Genomic DNA, 9,920 nt, shown 5'->3' with positions numbered 1-9,920 from the left:
TCTCTACGTTGGGCATTATATCAAAATTAATTGCACTGCTAGGCTCTCAACATTAATTTTAGTATATTCAAACCTCTGTAAGAGCAGTGGGACACCTATTTACAATTTTGCTTCAACTTGTAATTCTTTACCCAATAACGTTGGTAGATAAGCCCCCTGATGCTGCTTTATTGGAATGTCAGCTGTAATGAATAGCTCCTCCCCTGTATAATTACTTTGTCACGACCATCAGAATTTTAGTAAGCAAATTGATACAAATGAGAATGAGGTCCTTCATCTTATGCTGAGTCTGATTATTTTACTCCACAGCTGTGGGTAGAATTGCCTTTTTCTTCAACAATGCTAGTGGTAGTCCTAAATATACAGTTGACCCTTAAACAAGGTGGGTTTGAATTGCATGGGTCCACTTTATACATGGATTGTTTTCATTAAATACAGTACTGTAAATGTGCTTTCTTTTTTTTCTAGGAATTTCTTAATAACATTTTCTTTTAATAACATTTCTAACAAAATGTGCTGTGTATATTCTTAGTAAGGCTTCTGGTCGACAGTAGACTATTAGTAGTTAAGTTTGGGGGGAGTCAAAAGTTGTATGTGTGGATTTTTGACTGCATGGGGGTTGGCGCCCCTACCCCCACATTGTTCAAGGGTTTACCGTGTTCTATAACCTTGGCAACAACAAACCTAAAGGTTTTTCCTTGAGGGGAAAGACCTAGGGTTGGCTCTTTGTGATGGGAGAGTTACCTTGCATTCTGACTCCAATCAGATGAGTCCCCCGCTCATCCCCAGTAACAGATCCCTCAGACAGAAGTCTCCTGACCTGTTTTGCTCAGAATTTAGTCAGGGCAGTACTTGAACCAACCTGTTTGTCCTGAAAGAGGATTATTTCTGAAGGACCTCCAAGGAAGGAAATACCTACTTTTCTTTGAGTCACGCACTCCTGTGCTAACATGGATGGCAGTTTAGGATTCTCCGATATAAGAGAAGGCCACACTCTGCTTCCCACCTGGGCTGGCTGAGAGGCCTGGAGTGACAGGTGGCTCATGGCTCCCATGACAGGAAACTGTCAGTCCACTCGAGGAGAACTGTGAACAGGATAAGAGAAGGAGGGTGGGGGTGGGGGGGAAACAAAATCAAAGTAATATGAAAAGCAATTTAAAGGTTAAATTGCCTGAAAAAAGAAATGATAATTTCTAAGGTCCAGTAGAAAGTTAGTATTCCCCAATCCTAAAGATGTCTAAAAATATATCTTTTAAAAATTTCAAATTTTAAATGGCCAAGAAGCCAGAACATGTGACAATTCAGGAGTATTTATTATTAATAGATACAAAGGTTTTGTTTTTACAGATTTGTCAGCTACCTGGAAGAAGTATTTGGTAATAGGCAAAGAAAAATCTACAGGGGTTTGAGCTACTCTTCCTTTTTCAGCCACCACCATGCTAAACATCATGTTACTATAATATCTTTATCTAGTATATGATAGAAAAGGTAGGGAAGACTATATAAAAAGGCTAAGAATTAATGATGTCTGTCAGTATGTGGTCTTCTTCAGCACTCTTTGATGACCCCAGGACTGGGCTGGCCCATTCTTGGGTTTTGGGTAGCTGTCCAATGGGACCCAGGGCGTAGCTGGGCCCTTTCATCTGGGATCATTAAAGTCCACCCAGCTGAGGCAGAGAGAGAGAGAGAGAGAGAGGGAGAGAGAGAGATTTTGGAAAGGGTAAAAGATTTGATATACAAATATAAAAGTGATGATGCAGTCATCATTAGAAATAAAATATTTTTAACTCTCCAACATCTGCTTTATAATTTTAATTTTATTTTGAATTATGTGGGTTCACCTTTTAGATGAACCTTCTAGGTCTTGCCAGATCCATGGCCCAATCAGATGGGATCCATTACAGCAAATTTTATAGGTGCCTCCTATAAAGACTAAAAGGGGTTATTTTCTTTTATTCCACTATGCCTGATAGAAAGAGGCTCACACAGTCAAGAGAGTGAGTGATCAGGGCGCCTGGGTGACTCAGTTTGTTAAGTGTCCCTTTCTTGATTTCAGCTCAGGTCATGATCTCAGGGTCCTGGGATGGAGTCCCACATTGGGGTCCCCACTCAGTGGGGAGTCTGCTTGAGATTCTGTCTCTCCCTTTCTGTTTGCCCCTACCCCTGCACGCATGCTCTTTCTCTCTCTAATAAATAAATAAATCTTAAAAAAAAAAAAAGGAGAGCGAGTGATCAAACACAATTCCTGGGACTTATATTTGGCAACAGTGAAAAGCCAACAAATGGGTAAAACCTACTTGACAAGTTCATCCTGTTTCCACAAGTAATCAGGGCAAATGTGAGCCTGTGAAGGAGAGGAGGTATTTCAGATCTCTCGTTTGGAATCACCACTTCTTGGGCCTCTAGTACTTACGTTATTTTGTTGGTCTTTCTGAACCTTCTGTGCTTCTGTGCGTGCGTGAGTGCACGGGATCCTGCCCACACGGCCTCTTGTGGTGGTCTGGGCTGTGTTAGATAACACTGTCAACTTGTCTGATAGAGTCTAGAGCAGAGCCAATATGGAAAATGATGACTTATTGGTAAAATGTAACTGTATTCCTCTTCAACTCTCTTAGACTGGATGTATTAATTCTTTTTGTGTGCGGTGTTCACGGGCTGATGAGAAACAGCTGGTCTCTCTGATCATCAGGCACAGCGTTCCCTTAGCCCGTGAGAGGAAGAAATGGTGACTGGGAAATACCCCACACATCACTGAGCTTGGAGCTCTCTGAGAATTTGAATCTCTTTCCAGTCTCCAGATTCTTTCATGATGCTTTATTCAATGCTCTGCAGACGCTGGGGCAGCTTTTATTTCCTGGCCCAGTGCTGTCGCGGCCGGTAGTCGATTCTCTTTAGGACTTGAATTGTCAGGTTGTTTGGGGATTCTTGGGTTTGTTTGACTTCCTTCCTAGGGCCTCGAGGATTTTGATACAGAGCTTTCTTTTTCTTCAGTTTTCAGACGAACAGAGAAGACTCTTCCACAGGGAAGGGAAATATAGAAAACACGTTGATTTAGAAAAGTAGATGGACTTTTTTTTTTTAGAGATTGAGAAGACAAGCCACAGGCTAGGAGAAAATAAGCCACAGGCTAGGAGAAAATATTTGCAAAAGACACATTTGATAAAGGGCTGGTACTCAAAAAATATAAAGAAGTCTTAAAACTCAGCAATAAGGAAATAACTCAATTAAAAAAATGAGCAAAAGATCTAAACAGACACCTCACCAAAGAAGATGAATAGATGGCAAATGAGCATATGAAAAGATGCTCAACATCATGTATCATTGCAAACTAAAGTAACAACAAGATACCACTGCACAGCTATTAGAATGGTTAAAATCCCAAACACTGATAATACCAAATGCTGACAAGGCTGTGAAGCAATAGGAACTTTCATTCATTACTAGTGGGAATACAAAACGGTACAGCCACTTTGGAAGACGGCTTGGCAGTTTCTTACAAAACTAAACATACTCTTACCACATGATCCAGCAATCACACTTCTCAGTATGAAAAGTATATCCACAAAAACCAAAAAACAAACAGACCCTGCACATAGATATTTATAGCAGCTTTATTCGTAGTTGTTGAAACTTGGAAGCAACCAAGATATCCTTCTGTAGGTGAATGTATAAATAAGCTGAGGGACATCTAGATAATAGAATATTACTCAGCACTAAAAAGAAATGAGCTATCAGACCATGAAAAGACAGGGAGGAATCTTAAATGTACATTGCTAGGTGAAAGATGCCAATCTGAAAAGTCTATATACTGTATGATTCCAACTATGTCACATTCTGGAAAAGGCAAAGTTATGGAGATACTAAAAGATCAGGGGTTGCCAGAGTTTGGGGAAGAACTGTGAACAGGTAGAACACAGGATTTTCAGGACACCGAATCTACTCTGTATGGTATTGTACTGTTGGATACATGTCATTATGCATTAGTCAAAACCCACAGAATATACAACACAAAGAGTGAACCCTAGTGTAAACTATGGACTTTTGATGATGATAATGTATCAATATTTGTCATCAGCTGTAACTGAAGTACCACACTGATGCAAGATGTTACAAATAGGGGGGCAGGGGGAGGGGATATATGGGAACTCTATACTTTTCCCTCAATTTTTCTGCAAACATAAAACTGTTTATTTTATTTTATTATTTTTATTTTTATTTTTTTAAGATTTTATTTTATTTATTTGAGAGAGAGAATGAAAGACAGAGAGCACGAGAGGGAGGAGGGTCAGAGGGAGAAGCAGACTCCCTGCCGAGCAGGGAGCCCGATGCGGGACTCGATCCCGGGACTCCAGGATCATGACCTGAGCCGAAGGCAATCGCTTAACCAACTGAGCCACCCAGGCGCCCAAAACTGTTTATTTTTTTAAGATTTTATTTATTCATTTGACAGAGAGAGAGCGCACGTGCGTGAGAGAGCGAGCACAAGCAGGGTAGTGGCAGGCAGAGGGAGAGGGAGAAGCAGGTTCCCCACTGAGCAGGGAGCCCGATGTGGGGCTCAATCCCAGGACCCTGAGATCATGACCTGAGCCGAAGGCAGACGCTTAACCAACTGAGCCACCCAGGTGCCCCCATAAAACTGTTTAAAAAAATAAAGTCTAGGGGCGCCTGGATGGCTCAGTCAGTTGGGTGTCTGACTCTTGATTTTGGCTCAGGTTATGATCTCAGGGTCGTGGGAGCCCAATGAGGGCTCAGCACAATGTCTGCTTGTTCTTCTCCCTCTCCTGCTGCCCCTCCCCCTGCTCACACGTGCGCCTCCGCACGCAAATGTGCTCCCTTCCCCCCTCAAATAAATAAATAAAATCTTAAAAAGGTAAAGGCTACCATTTAAAAGGAAACAAGATGGATCAGAAAAGCGTGTGGGAAGAAGGACGCCACTAAGGGGGTCAAGGAAAGTATGGCCAACACTGATCTGAGTTTTTCTTTCTTTTTTTTTTTTTTTTAAGATTTTATTTATTTGACAGAGAGAGAGATAGCGAGAGCAGGAACAGAAGCAGGGGGAGTGGGAGAGGGAGAAGCAGGCTTCCCGTGGAGCAGGGAGCCCGATGTGGGACCCGATCCCAGGACCCTGGGACCATGACCTGAGCCGAAGGCAGATGCTTAATGACTGAGCCACCCAGGCGCCCTGATCTGAGTTTTTCTGAGCCACCACAAGGACAGACCTCTGAGGTGGGGTTTTCATCACCAGGAGTCCAGCTGGTAGATTTAAGTTCCTGGTCAATTGAACAGCAAGAACACTACTATGCACCATCTTAGAACTCCTAATGCTATCATAGACCTCTATCTCAGGAAGGTAAGGGGAAAAGAAAAGGACTTTTCAACTGAATTTAAAGGCAAGAAATAGAAAAGTCCAGAGACTTTTGTAGCTGGTAACATTTGAAAAGCTCTTGAAATAAACTGTCTTAAGTTCTGGACTTGTAGCAACCTTGAACTAGGATGATTATGAGCTTTGATGTGGGAGTTTGTGCTGCATGCATAATACTTACCGTGTGTGTGTGTGTGTGTGTGTGTGTGTGTGTGTGTGTGTGAGTGATGAGAGAAAGTACCTGCCTGAGAGCCAGAGAGACCAAAAGGAGGGATCTTCATGTTCTGTAATTTCTTATAGCAGCAGAGTCATACCTGATCTGGTTCTTCTTTTATATTTATTTCATGCAACTACCCACATTTCTTAATCAGTATGCCTTTGTACTTACATTCCTTGAGGCCATTTCCTGCTTCTTCCTTTTTCCACCGTGCCACATTTTTTTAAAAACAAAGTGTTGTTAATGCATTCAAAATCTTTCTTTTGTTGTCACATTATTGTTACATTGCATATTAAAATTTGTTCCTTCCCTCTTAACCGTATATCTATCCTCCTTAGGATAGATGGTGTCCACTTTGTCCTCTGTCCTTGCTCCTCACTGGTTCGGGAACACAGGTCTTGGTGTTTAATTGGCCTCAGTTTAAGATGACCCAAATATCTTAAGGGGAGTCAAAACAATAGGGTGATCAATTTCACAACTTTGTACTTGACAATTTTAGAAGGCAAATGCTACTTTCTGAACAGAGAGCACATGAACATTGTCTTACGTTCTCTTACAGAGCACCAGAAGGCTAGGGGGACACCTGCTTCTTATCCCAGGCAAATGTATGACCTTGAGAAAAATACTCCACCTGGCTGAAGCTCAAGGGCTTTATAAGCAAATTAAAGATATTTTTCCTGCTGAAAGGCAGGGGACAGACCTTTGTTTTCCCAAGGTCTTGTCCAAATCTAAGGTTCTTTGAGTACACTATTCAACTGGACCAATAGATTTTAAACTTTTCCAAGATGAGTGGGTCATATTTCCCTTGAATACCCCACAGCATGTGGCATGTTATTCGTAATCTGAACAGCTACCTTTTACTGAACAATTTATCAGCCACTTATCTGCCTGGGGACTCAAATTTGTTGAGCAGTGGTTATTCTGGGGAGAGAAGGAGGAAGTGGGCCATAGCGTGGCGCCAGCAGCCCACCCAGGGACTCCAGCTTCCGGGTAAGCTGTTCTCCTGGGTTAGCACTCTCCCCAGGAGCTGAAGGAGAGTGGGAGGTGAAGTCTTGAAGATCTTTATCTCTCCTCCTGCCACTCCTCTGAGTCCACACATACATAGTTTCAGGGCAGAGGCAGCCGTGACCTGGAAAATTAAATGTCATTGGAAAAAAAATTAAGTATTCACATTTCCTCTACTGAATGTTCAAAGCTGAGTTGCTGGGCTGTGATGAGCTGCTTGGGTTACTGGAGGAGCGAAGCATCACATTATTATCCACACATGAATGAAAAATGCAAGTAAGAGGGGGAAGCAGAGGTAGAGGAGGAGCCTAGGGAGGTCTGGGGGAGCAGCTGCTTTTATGAGAGGCCTTGGGGAGACGGTTGTCTGAGAGGATTGAGGGTGTTTTCCCGTGTGTTGACCAAGTATCATTTCTCCTCCCAAGCTGCCACCCCCCCTGCCCCCCCGCCACCCACCCCAGCCTTCAGGACATTTAAGATTACTCATTAAGGTGTTGTACATTCAGATTGTTTTCACTGCTACCTGGTGCTGAGATGGGCCTATAGGCCTGGGTTTAGGTTAGATTGGCAAGAAGTTTTTCTCTGCAGCCAGAATCAAGCAGCTCTTCAGATAGCCCCAGTTTTCCAGAGATCTTGCTGATGGGAAGGATGATGCATAGAGATGGGCAAAGAGTTAATAGCAACAAAGACTTGCTGAATGTTTGAAACGCAGGCCCAGCAGGTCTTCTCTAATAAACACGATGCATATCTCTAATGGCTAAGAGTTTACAAAGCACTTTCCCATCCATCATTTCATCTATATTCCCATGCTAACCTACTCAACCAAGCCTAATAAACTAGTGTGTTCCCCACTTAGTAGAGAGGAAATCAGATCAGTGACCTGCCCACTTCCCAGAAGCTAAGAAGAGCAGGGCCTAGGCAAGAATCTGGTTCGTCTGACTCAATTTGCTTTCATTCTTCTAGGCTCCCTGCATTCCCAGTGTGTTGGCTCCCAGCAGCACCCTTTCATTCTACCTCCCTTACCCCTCCCATCCCCCTTAGCATCCTAGACTTGAATATGAAATTTCAGTTTATCAGGTCGAGGTGCAACAGAAAAAACATCACTGCTAGAAAGTCCAAGAGCCTTTTTGGATTTTGTATATAGCTTATTGAAAGATGTATAGTCTATTATTATTTATAGAACCTGTACTCAATAGATAGGAGATGTGGCTTTCCTATGCATGATAAAATCCAGGAAATAAACCACAAGATAAATACTTCACCCTCCTCCCTCTGCCAGGCCTTATGATCAAGCCATCATGGCAAAGTAACTGGAAATAAGGGGTTAGTTAGCTGAATACATAGGACATTATCTTGACATTTCTTCCTACCTATATAAAACAAAATCCTTCATAACTATAAAAGCATATTTAGAGCCCCCCAAGCATGTTCAAGGTAAATATTTGGCTCAGGCCTACTTAGTATTTCTATCAGCAACTTAAAGAGTAATGTAAAAGGAACGTTCACAGATTGTTCTGATGACAAAAGCTGGGAGGAATGGCTGTCACGCTGTGCATAGTGAGCGACGTGAAGCAGCCCTGTCAGGAAGGGCAGCCTCAGTAGCTTGACCAGCTTCTGTGTCCAACTGGACAATCCACACAACAGCTGCAGCCCTCTGATCCTGGGCTTACCCGCTTCCCAGGAGCTTCATCTTCTTCAGTATCTCAGCCACATTCTGGACCCTGCTAGTACTCAGAACTGCTCCACCTTGTATGCTTCCAGCATCATACTCGCTAAGCCTTGTCTTCCATAATTCCAGTTCTTGCCTTCTGCCTCTCCCCCTCCACCTGTTCTGAACTCAAACTCTTCCTGTTCCTATCCACTTCATTTTTATGGAGGCCTCATTACGTAGGCATGGTTGATTAAATCATTGCCCACTGGTGACTGACCAATCTCTAGAGATTGGTTATTCTCTAAACACTCTCCTCTCCCAGGAGGCAAGGGGTGGAACTGAAAGTTCCAACCCTCACATCACATGGTTTGCTCCCCTCGCAACCAGTCCCCATCCTTAGATGCCCTCTAAAACTCACCTTATTGGGGCGTCTGGGTGGCTCAGTGGGTTAAGAGTCTGACTTGTGATTTCGGCTCAGGTCATGAGATGGAGCCCTGCGTTGGGCTCTGTGTTCAGCAGGGAGTCTGCTTGAGATTCTCTCTCTCTCTCCCTCCTTCCACTCTCCGTCTCTCTCAATTTCTCCCCCTCTCTCACTCTCTCACTCTGTCTCTCCCTCTCTCTCTGTGAAATAAATCAATAAATCTTTAAAAGTCACCTTATTAACACAACAAAAGACACCTTTATAGCTCTCTTCACTTAGAAAATTCCAAGGGTTTTAGAGACTCTGTGCCCAAAACGGGATGAAGACCAAATATATATTTCTTATTATAAATCACAATATTACAAAACCTTCTAAAATAATTCTTATCTATCATTAGTTTCCCCCATATATTTATCTTCCTACAATTTACTGCCTCAAAAGCCCAAACCCCTTTTCCTTTGTCTTGCCATTTCTCCACAAACTTATTGTCCTTTGTCTTTTGCTCTTCACTCAAGGGCCGTTCTTTGCATTGGTCGTATCAGAGAGGTTTTTCCTTCTCTTTTTCTCCTGTAGAGGATAAATTCAGGCAGCAGGACTTTCCTTATTTCCTTATTTATTGTGTATCCCCAGAACCTATATATGTATATACCAAAATATATGCTTCATAAATATATGGTGATTGAATAAATGTTTGAAACACTCTCATGTAAAGAAGATCAAGTAAACTGAGTGTAATTGAATTGTATTAGCAGGACAGGAACTTAGAATTTATCCAGTCCTGGGGATATTTGGCCTGGAGAAAAGAAGATTTAGGGAGGATGTGGAAAGTGTCCTCAAATATTTGAAGAGCTGCCTGGTGGAGGGTGGGAGATGCCTTCCCTGGTGCTCCCAAGCACGGAGTCTCAGCAGTGGTTTGGGAAAGGAGCTGGGAGAGAATGTGTGTAGTACGAAATAAGTTACAGAGCAAACGGCAGAAAATAACTCAGCAAATCTTTTGTCTGTTGAGAATAAGTAAGCAACAGAGTAAAAAAGGAAGGTTTGGAAAAACCGAGTCACAAGAAGGCTGATCGTAGCTGACAATACAGAAGAACTTCGCCATTTTCTAGAGAAAGGATCCTTTACAGAAAGGTGGCTTGTGGGGAGAGTCCAACGTGGGGTTGTAGGGTCGGACCATAGGTCCCTGACGTCTCTTCAAGCTCTCAGAGCCTCATCTTTCTTTTCTGTTCACTCTGCCCTTCCCCTGCTTCTGGTGCTCTCTCCAGAGTCA

General features: G+C 42.8%; 1 long non-coding RNA gene across 1 annotated transcript; it reads right to left on the bottom strand.

Annotated features, from left to right (window-relative positions):
• Positions 1 to 925: 925 nt before the first annotated feature.
• LOC135365495 (uncharacterized) lies at positions 926 to 8,840 on the bottom strand. Its single transcript, XR_010413433.1, has 4 exons — positions 8,651 to 8,840; positions 5,751 to 6,017; positions 2,414 to 3,014; positions 926 to 1,085 (listed from the first exon to the last, which is right to left on the bottom strand). It is a non-coding gene; the product is annotated as an uncharacterized LOC135365495 (long non-coding RNA).
• Between the last annotated feature and the right edge of the window lie 1,080 nt (positions 8,841 to 9,920).

Source organism: Mirounga angustirostris, unplaced genomic scaffold, assembly GCF_029215605.1.
Source record: "Mirounga angustirostris isolate CCGP_5_RB_7025 unplaced genomic scaffold, mMirAng1.0.hap1 SCAF_8, whole genome shotgun sequence".
NCBI lineage: Eukaryota > Metazoa > Chordata > Mammalia > Carnivora > Phocidae > Mirounga > Mirounga angustirostris.
The sequence above is the reverse complement of the archived record's forward strand: the minus strand, read 5'-3'. Positions and strand labels throughout refer to the sequence as shown.